At 38.0% G+C, this 7263-nt stretch overlaps 2 long non-coding RNA genes across 4 annotated transcripts; one reads left to right on the forward strand and one right to left on the reverse strand.

Moving 5' to 3' along the window:
* Positions 1-306: 306 nt before the first annotated feature.
* LOC310844108 lies at positions 307-2461 on the reverse strand. The gene is made up of 2 exons (XR_014563940.1): positions 2282-2461; positions 307-587 (listed from the first exon to the last, which is right to left on the reverse strand). It is a non-coding gene; the product is annotated as an uncharacterized lncRNA (long non-coding RNA).
* Positions 2462-2498: 37 nt separating this feature from the next.
* On the forward strand, positions 2499-7006 carry LOC310844112. Of its 3 annotated transcripts, XR_014563946.1 has the most exons (5): positions 2499-2604; positions 3219-3294; positions 3434-3574; positions 5310-5406; positions 6176-7006. It is a non-coding gene; the product is annotated as an uncharacterized lncRNA (long non-coding RNA). The 3 variants fall into 3 exon arrangements; XR_014563947.1 differs by lacking the exon at positions 5310-5406 and having other exon boundaries at positions 2501-2604; XR_014563948.1 differs by lacking the exons at positions 3434-3574; positions 5310-5406 and having other exon boundaries at positions 2502-2604.
* The last annotated feature ends 257 nt before the right edge of the window (positions 7007-7263 follow it).

A 7263-nucleotide genomic window follows, 5' to 3' on the forward strand; every position in this document is an offset into this window, starting at 1 on the left:
AAAGTTTAAATGTAGATTTGGAAGGAAATACACCGCTGATGATACTTCAATGATTACGAATGTAGCTGGGAAATAAAAGATAAGCTTGACAATGGGACAGTAGGCAGTTTGAAGAAAGGAGAAAAACACTTTAAAAGGATAGATGGTATAGAAGACTACAGAGATTTAAAGCCACTGAGGCCTGGACAAATAGGCATCAATATAGCCTAATTATATACACAAAGCAGCAGATGAAGCTTATACAACTCAACCCCTGAAGAACTGTGCCACCTATACAAGCATTATTGAAGCAAACATAGCTACAGCTTTTGTCAATGCTTTTAATGCTATATTGAGAACTGTTGTCTAGATGTTGTACAGTGCAGGTACAGCGTGGGATTCACAAAATGCATCAATATGCTCAGATCTGCCACATAGCATCTGTTGATATTCAGTAACCAGCCTTCTGTAAGATCAAGTTGCAGAAGTCAAGTTCTAGGCAGAAATAAACCACAACGTGGTCCAATTCTATTGATCCTCTACACCACTGAAAGTTTGGATATTGTTTTGCTTTTGAGGCAAAGATTGTACAGTAGTCTTTTCCAACCCTAGAAAAGATGCCACATTTACTGAGTAATAGCAACATATATGACTCTTAAACCAAGACTTTAAAATCTTTCCTGAATGATTAGTTTCTATTATCTGTGAATATGTGTAGCCTAAGTATGTTTTCTCAAAGTATGGCCTATTTCTATTACTGTATGCCCCCTGACTTGCGTTGGAGAAATTTAAAAAGGGGGTTTCCAGACTGGAGCGTATACTCACAGAAACCCAGAAGAATAGGATGCAAGCTCCAAGTGAAAAGATAGGTCTTTATTGAAATGCAAATGTGCCTAGGGACAGCCTCAAAAATAAGGAGGAGGCTGCAAAGGACCCCATACAAAGCAATTTTTAAAAATACATTTCCAGAATACACATGTCATTTCTATTCACCAATCAAAGGATCACAGCAAACTTAACACTTGCAACCCAATGTCATCATCCTGAACCAATCAAAATCATTTGGCTCTTCAGATCAGCCCTTATCATAATAGCATGTGACTACATATAACCACTTTTCAGTGTCTTTCTTTATTAAGACTTTGACTAATTTTCCTGTTCACTACATGTCCCCCCAATATTCTCTTTCATCCGTCTACAAAACAATTCAAGAATAATCACAATTGCCATGCCTTGCTGGTTCTCTTTTCGTGCTTACAATGGCCACCATAGAGTCTAACAGTTTATTTTTTCCAGTGTTCTGGATTAGACATTCACTATGTACAGTACCTAAAGCAGCTCATTCTGTACTGTAAAAGGCAGGTACAGGCCCTTTTAGTTTATCTAGGTCACAGACTCAAGAGAAAACGGAATCATGAAAATACAGTTTTATGAAATTATTATTTTCTCCAACATTTGTGACTCCCAGAGAACATAAGAAGAGCTATGCTGGATCAGTCTGAAGGCCCATCTAGTCCAGCAAACTGTTCTCGCAGGGATCAACCAGATCTGGCCTATGGGAAGCCTGTGAACAGGACCTGAGAGTGACAACCCTCTCTTCGCGCCATACAGCTTCAATTCATCAACTACTCTCCAGCCTATACCACTCATCATCACTAGGACATCACTATTCTATGTTATCCAACATATAGAGAAAGCAGGGGACCATTATGCAGCTCATTAGCTATTGACCTCACGGTATCCTAATCTTCAGTGAAAGAACTGGGACTGAAAGACCAATAAAACATGGGGATGTACTGGAGCTAAGTTATAAGCAAGCACAATATGTGAGTCTGCATAATCTATTTTCTGCTTCTGTTAAGCCGGGGGACCTTAATTTATAATTACTGTGCTTTTTGGAGAACACGTCATTCTGTAAGCACCTGATCCCTCCACTTTAATCCCAGGTATTTTGGTCCTAGAATAACCTTGGTTTCAGGTGAGTTAGAATATTGACAAAGTGTTAAGCCGAATTTTCCCATTGAAGCAAGTGCATTAAACCATGCAGTGAGATGCAAGAATAAACCACATCAAAAATATTATTATGATCCATGGGCTTTCATATTATAGGGACATTCACTTAAAACAAAGAACCGGTATGAGTAAAAAAATAATAAATAACTCTTCAGAACAGGATGTACTGTATATAGCCAAGGAATTATCTTGAATATAAACACTATTACTACGATAGATTCTGTTTGTGAAACTAGATCACATTTGAGCCTACTCACAGCAAGTGAGAGCACGCCTTTCTTTGGATCACCTGGTTTCACCAGATCACTGTGTTTTGATTTTAAGTACTAGAAGACAGCTTTCAAGTTATATATATATACGTAACCACTCTTCAAGCTTAGGTTATGAAAACAAAATTAAACCTTGAACTAGCTGTCAGGCTGATGGTTACCTCCTTGCAGCAGTTTATTGGCAACTGCTGTTGGCATGGAAACAGCTTAGTTGAATGCAAACATAACATCCTGATATCATTCATGATGTCACAAACAGTGTAAGCTCCAAGTCTTGGCAAAGTCTGATATAGCTAACAGTTCGACCAAGTCTACACACTGTCATGATGGATGCTCATAGCAGGTGATGAAGGGGTTTATTTTGGAGCTATATTAAGTTTTCATATGGGTGTAGTTTTGATCTGATCTGCAGATTGGTTTGTCAGCCAGTACCCATAAAAACTGAGGTCAAGGTCAATCAATACTAAAAAGCTTTGCCACTGATTCAAGACATAGCTTTGCCAATGTCATGGAACAGTCAGTGCAGGAACAGTTACCAGCCCATATTAAGAAAAGCTGGAAAGGAAAACACCTTTGTGACTATCTCCTATCAAGGCTATTACTATTAAGAGAGTTAATATGGACAAACAGTGGGCAGCTTACAGAGAATTGCTGTGGAACGCAAACTGTAATCAATGGAAAATGTAAGGAGCCATGTTACGGACTGGTTACAATATCATCAGTTACACGAAATGTTTAAATTAGATAGGGGGAAAAATGGTTTTTAGGACCTTCTTTTCAAAAAAGAACTTCTTTTTTGAAACTTTTGAAAAAGAAACTTTTGTCTAAAATGTATAATCTGTTATTGGACTGGGAAACAAAATGTGGGCAGTAGATATAGGACACAATATAGATTTTAACCTCTGGGGAAAACTCTGGAAAAGTGACTTGAAGTTTACAGCATGTTATTCTTTGAAGGAGAACTACTTGAAAATGATTCACATGTGGCATTTAACTCCGAGTAGGCTTGCTAAGATGTATAAGACTGAATCAGGTAAGTGTTGTAGATGCAAAGAGGTGGAGGGAACATTATTTCATATGTGGTGGACATGTAAAAGAGTAAAAGAATACTGGGAAATGATCCATAATGAATTGGAAAAAAAAGTTTAAATGTACTTTCCCTCCGAAAATAGAGTCCTTTCTGTTGGGGATAATTCAGACTGAAATTCCCAGGTGTCAAAAAAGGTTATTTATGTATGCTACTACTGCGGGCCGTGTTTTGTTAGCCCGAAGATGGAAAACGAGCGAGGTCCCAACCAAAGAAGAATGGCAACGTAAGATGATAGAACATGAACAACTCGCAGGCTTAACATACAGAATAAGAGAACAAGAACACATGTTTAAAGAAGATTGGAAAAATTGCTAAAATGTACAAAACAAATTCTAAAATGTGTTGGAAATGTAAAGAGAAAGAGGGCACTTTCTGTCATATGTGGTGGACATGTACCTTGGTAAAAGCTTTCTGAGAAATGATATATAACGAGTTAAAGAAAATATTTAAAAATACATTTGTCAAAAAACCAGAAGCCTTTTTACTAGCTATAATAGGTGAAGAGTTCCCAAGAGAAGATTAAAAAAACTTTTTATGTATGCAACGACGGCAACGAGAATGCTACTAGCCCAGAGATGGAAAGAAGGAGAAGTACCAGCAAAAGAAGAATGGCAGGTGAAACTGATGGAGTAAGCGGAAATGACAAAACTGACATTTCTAAAGACTGGAGTAAATTTGTAATTTATTTAAAAGACCATTGTAAACAGTTAAAATCTTTGGCAGGGGTGTAAAGACACTTGTAATGTGAAGGGTAAAAATGCAGTAAATTTAATCTTAAAGATAGAACCCATGGAGGGAGGGAAGGAGGTCTAAGGGTTTGAAAGAACTCTGTATTGTAATGTTTGAAATGGGTTTGTTTTATATGTATATTTTTTTTCAAAAACTTAATATAAATTATTTTAAAAGGGAAAATGTTTATTGAATATATGGGAAATTATTGTGTACAGCTCAAAACGCCGGCAGAATTAAGATAAATTCAACAGTATAAATAAGTTTTGATGGATGCAATAATGGAATACAGAATGGTATAGTTTTTGTAAAGTATGCAGGGATTTATGATATGTAAAATGAACCATGGAAAGAGAAGAAGGGAAGTCATTGATATCTTAAGGATGTAAAATGAGTATTTAAAATTGTAAAACAGAATATATATATATATAGAGAGAGAGAGAGAGAGAGAGAGAGGAGAGCAGGAAGTATGGAGAAAGAGCTTGCTTAATTCCCCATTGTTCCAAAACAAAGGTGAGCTGTTTTAGGTGAGATATTCAGGGAGAATGAGCTATAGGAGTGTTATGAGTTTCTCAGATACAAATAACATAATATTGTATATACAAATAGTTATATATATATATATATATATATATATATATATATATATATATACACACACACACACACACACACACACACACACACACACACTCTATTTTTCTTGAGGAAAAAAGAAAATGAAAAGTGAGAAAAATAATTAATTCACGAGTTGGAAGAAATGTCGTCGCCCCCCCCCCCCCAAGTGCGGCTGCAAGCATTTTGTGGTTGTCTTATCTGTGTTGCTGGGCAAACCTGCATGTATCACTGGGTAGAAAAGAACTCCAGTTACAGCATTCATAGTCGGGGAGCACAGGAGAATCTGTTGGAGATGGGAGACCGATGGAATGATCCTGTGAAAGCATGGAATATTTTGTGAAGAGCTTGTCTGAGGGAAGCTGGACAACTTGCAAGACTTCTGGACTCAGAGAGCTAAAGCAGCTGCAGAACTTAGCAACCGGACTTTGCACTTGCTGTGTGGACTAAGGAAGGACTTAGTAAACTAGAACCCTCTCTGGGCTCAGAGAGTAAAGCCTTGTAGCAACTGTAAATAGTGTGGATTATAGCATCTGTGTTTCTGTTTGCCAAGTAAACACCACAGTTCCTGTGGTGAGCTTAACTGCTTGACTGAATGTCTGTGGTGCCAACAGGCCATTTTGGGCAGCCAAGCCGCTACTTGAAAGGGCAGCAAGACTTCTTAAATGGTGGTAGAGCGGAAAACCCTTGACTACCTTCTATTTATTAAAGGTGAGACAGGTTTTTAATGTTTTAATTCGGGGTTTTTAAGTATTGTTTTGTTGCTTTGTTGTTCATTGACTGGAGTTTCTTTGGCAGGAAGGGAAGGATAAAAAAATGATTGATTGATTTAAAAGGTATTTGGATTCTTGTCGTCTGTTGAAACCTCAATGTTCTCCTGTCCTTGCTACTTACTCCCTGCCTGCCCCCGCTGAAAATTCTTCAATATCTAGTGACTGACCTAACCAGTGATTAGAAATCAAGAAAAGAAAAACTTCCTTAGGTGGCAGGCTTCAACCTAGTTATAACAAGCTGTGATGAAATAAAACAGTGAAATCTTTGCATTACATTGCAATTTCAATCAGATGTAACCTAATGAGTGAGATGAGTTCCTTGGCACCAGTGAGGATCAGCTGAGCTTCAATTAATGCACTGATTCAATTAAATAAAGCTTGAAACTCAGAACGTAATCCATGCTCAACCCTTGAGATTGAGTGGGAAGAAAACTAAATAAATAGTTTGTAGCTCTTGGAAAGAAAAGTAATTAATTGAATGTTAAAGGTGATTCCTTCCTACCTTGGCATTTCGCAACTTTAAAGTTACATTTAGTTGCATTTGAACTAAGTATAATTGTGTTTCAGATTACACAGAAAAGAAGAAACAGCAATTACTATTGCCACCAGTTGAAGGAAGGAAAGCTGAGGCTTCACTTTTAAAATAAATATACTGATTTTGATGTTTTGAAGTAAAGCCCTACAATTGCATTAAAAAAATTTTTTAGGAGCAATGCCCCAGAAAAAAAAAGGAAAAGGCAACCCCCCCCAAATGAGGCGAGAAATACTAACAATTTTAAAGCTATTATTAAGAAGACACTTCAGCAGCTGATGGACTTTGTAAGTGGCTATTAACTTTTTGTCTCTGCTAAAAGGCTTTTTATAAAAAATGGAGGCAGAATAAAGCGAGAGAAGAGTGATGAAAGTAACATATTAGAAACTACCTAAGAAGCAATGACTAGCAATGAAGGATCATTTTGAAAAAAGCAAAGGTTAACAGACTCTCATCCTCAGGTCCTTGCTTTTAAAAATTTGAAAACATTTTAACACTGTAGCCCCTGCCCCCAACTTGCCTTGCATAGGTTTCACTTCACTCTACTATGTGAAGGAGATTTTGGCAACTGAAGTCTGTAACAGTTGTTGATTTCAAAACACCTGGGAGCAAGGTGGGCTTACTGCAAGCCTGCAGAGCTTAGAACCCAGTGACACTAGTAGCTGGTGGCATGTTATGGTGGAGATGCTAACTTCTCAGGAGGGTTGAGGGTGCTCATTTGGGGAGGAGGAAGGCAACTGCAAGGTCAGCATGGTGCAAACACAGCATTGCAATCCATCCGGCACTCTTCCTAATGCTTTTCTAGATTATTATTTTCTTTTGCGGAGAAACAGAGAGAGAACATTGTGAAACCAGTGGGTACCAGTGCAGATCCAAACCAGAACCTCACTTCTGCCTCTCCACATTCTTAATGAAGGCAGGGCTGGAAACCATATTTCCCAGCATAGGACAGGTTAAAATAAAGTTACCATATATTTTTCAAAGAATCCGGGGACAACTTTTTTTTTTTAAGAGAGAAAAGAAGTTATTAAAAAAGTTATTTTTTAAAAAAATTAATAAGTAATACCTTCTCTTCTGTGGTCTCCTCTGTCGTGTGGCCTTCCTCTGGGCCTGCTCTCTTGGAGCACTAGCTGCCGTGGAATAGGCTCGGGTCGGGCCTGAGCTCAGCCACCTGTCCATGCTCTCCCAGTGCTCTCCTACCTCTCCTCCTCAGTGGCATGGCAAGGTTGGTGCTCCCCTCTTTTTTCTCTTTCCTCTTCCTCT

This window comes from Podarcis gaigeae, assembly GCF_964106915.1.
Source record: "Podarcis gaigeae genome assembly, chromosome: 4".
In the NCBI taxonomy this organism is placed as follows: Eukaryota; Metazoa; Chordata; class Lepidosauria; order Squamata; family Lacertidae; genus Podarcis; species Podarcis gaigeae.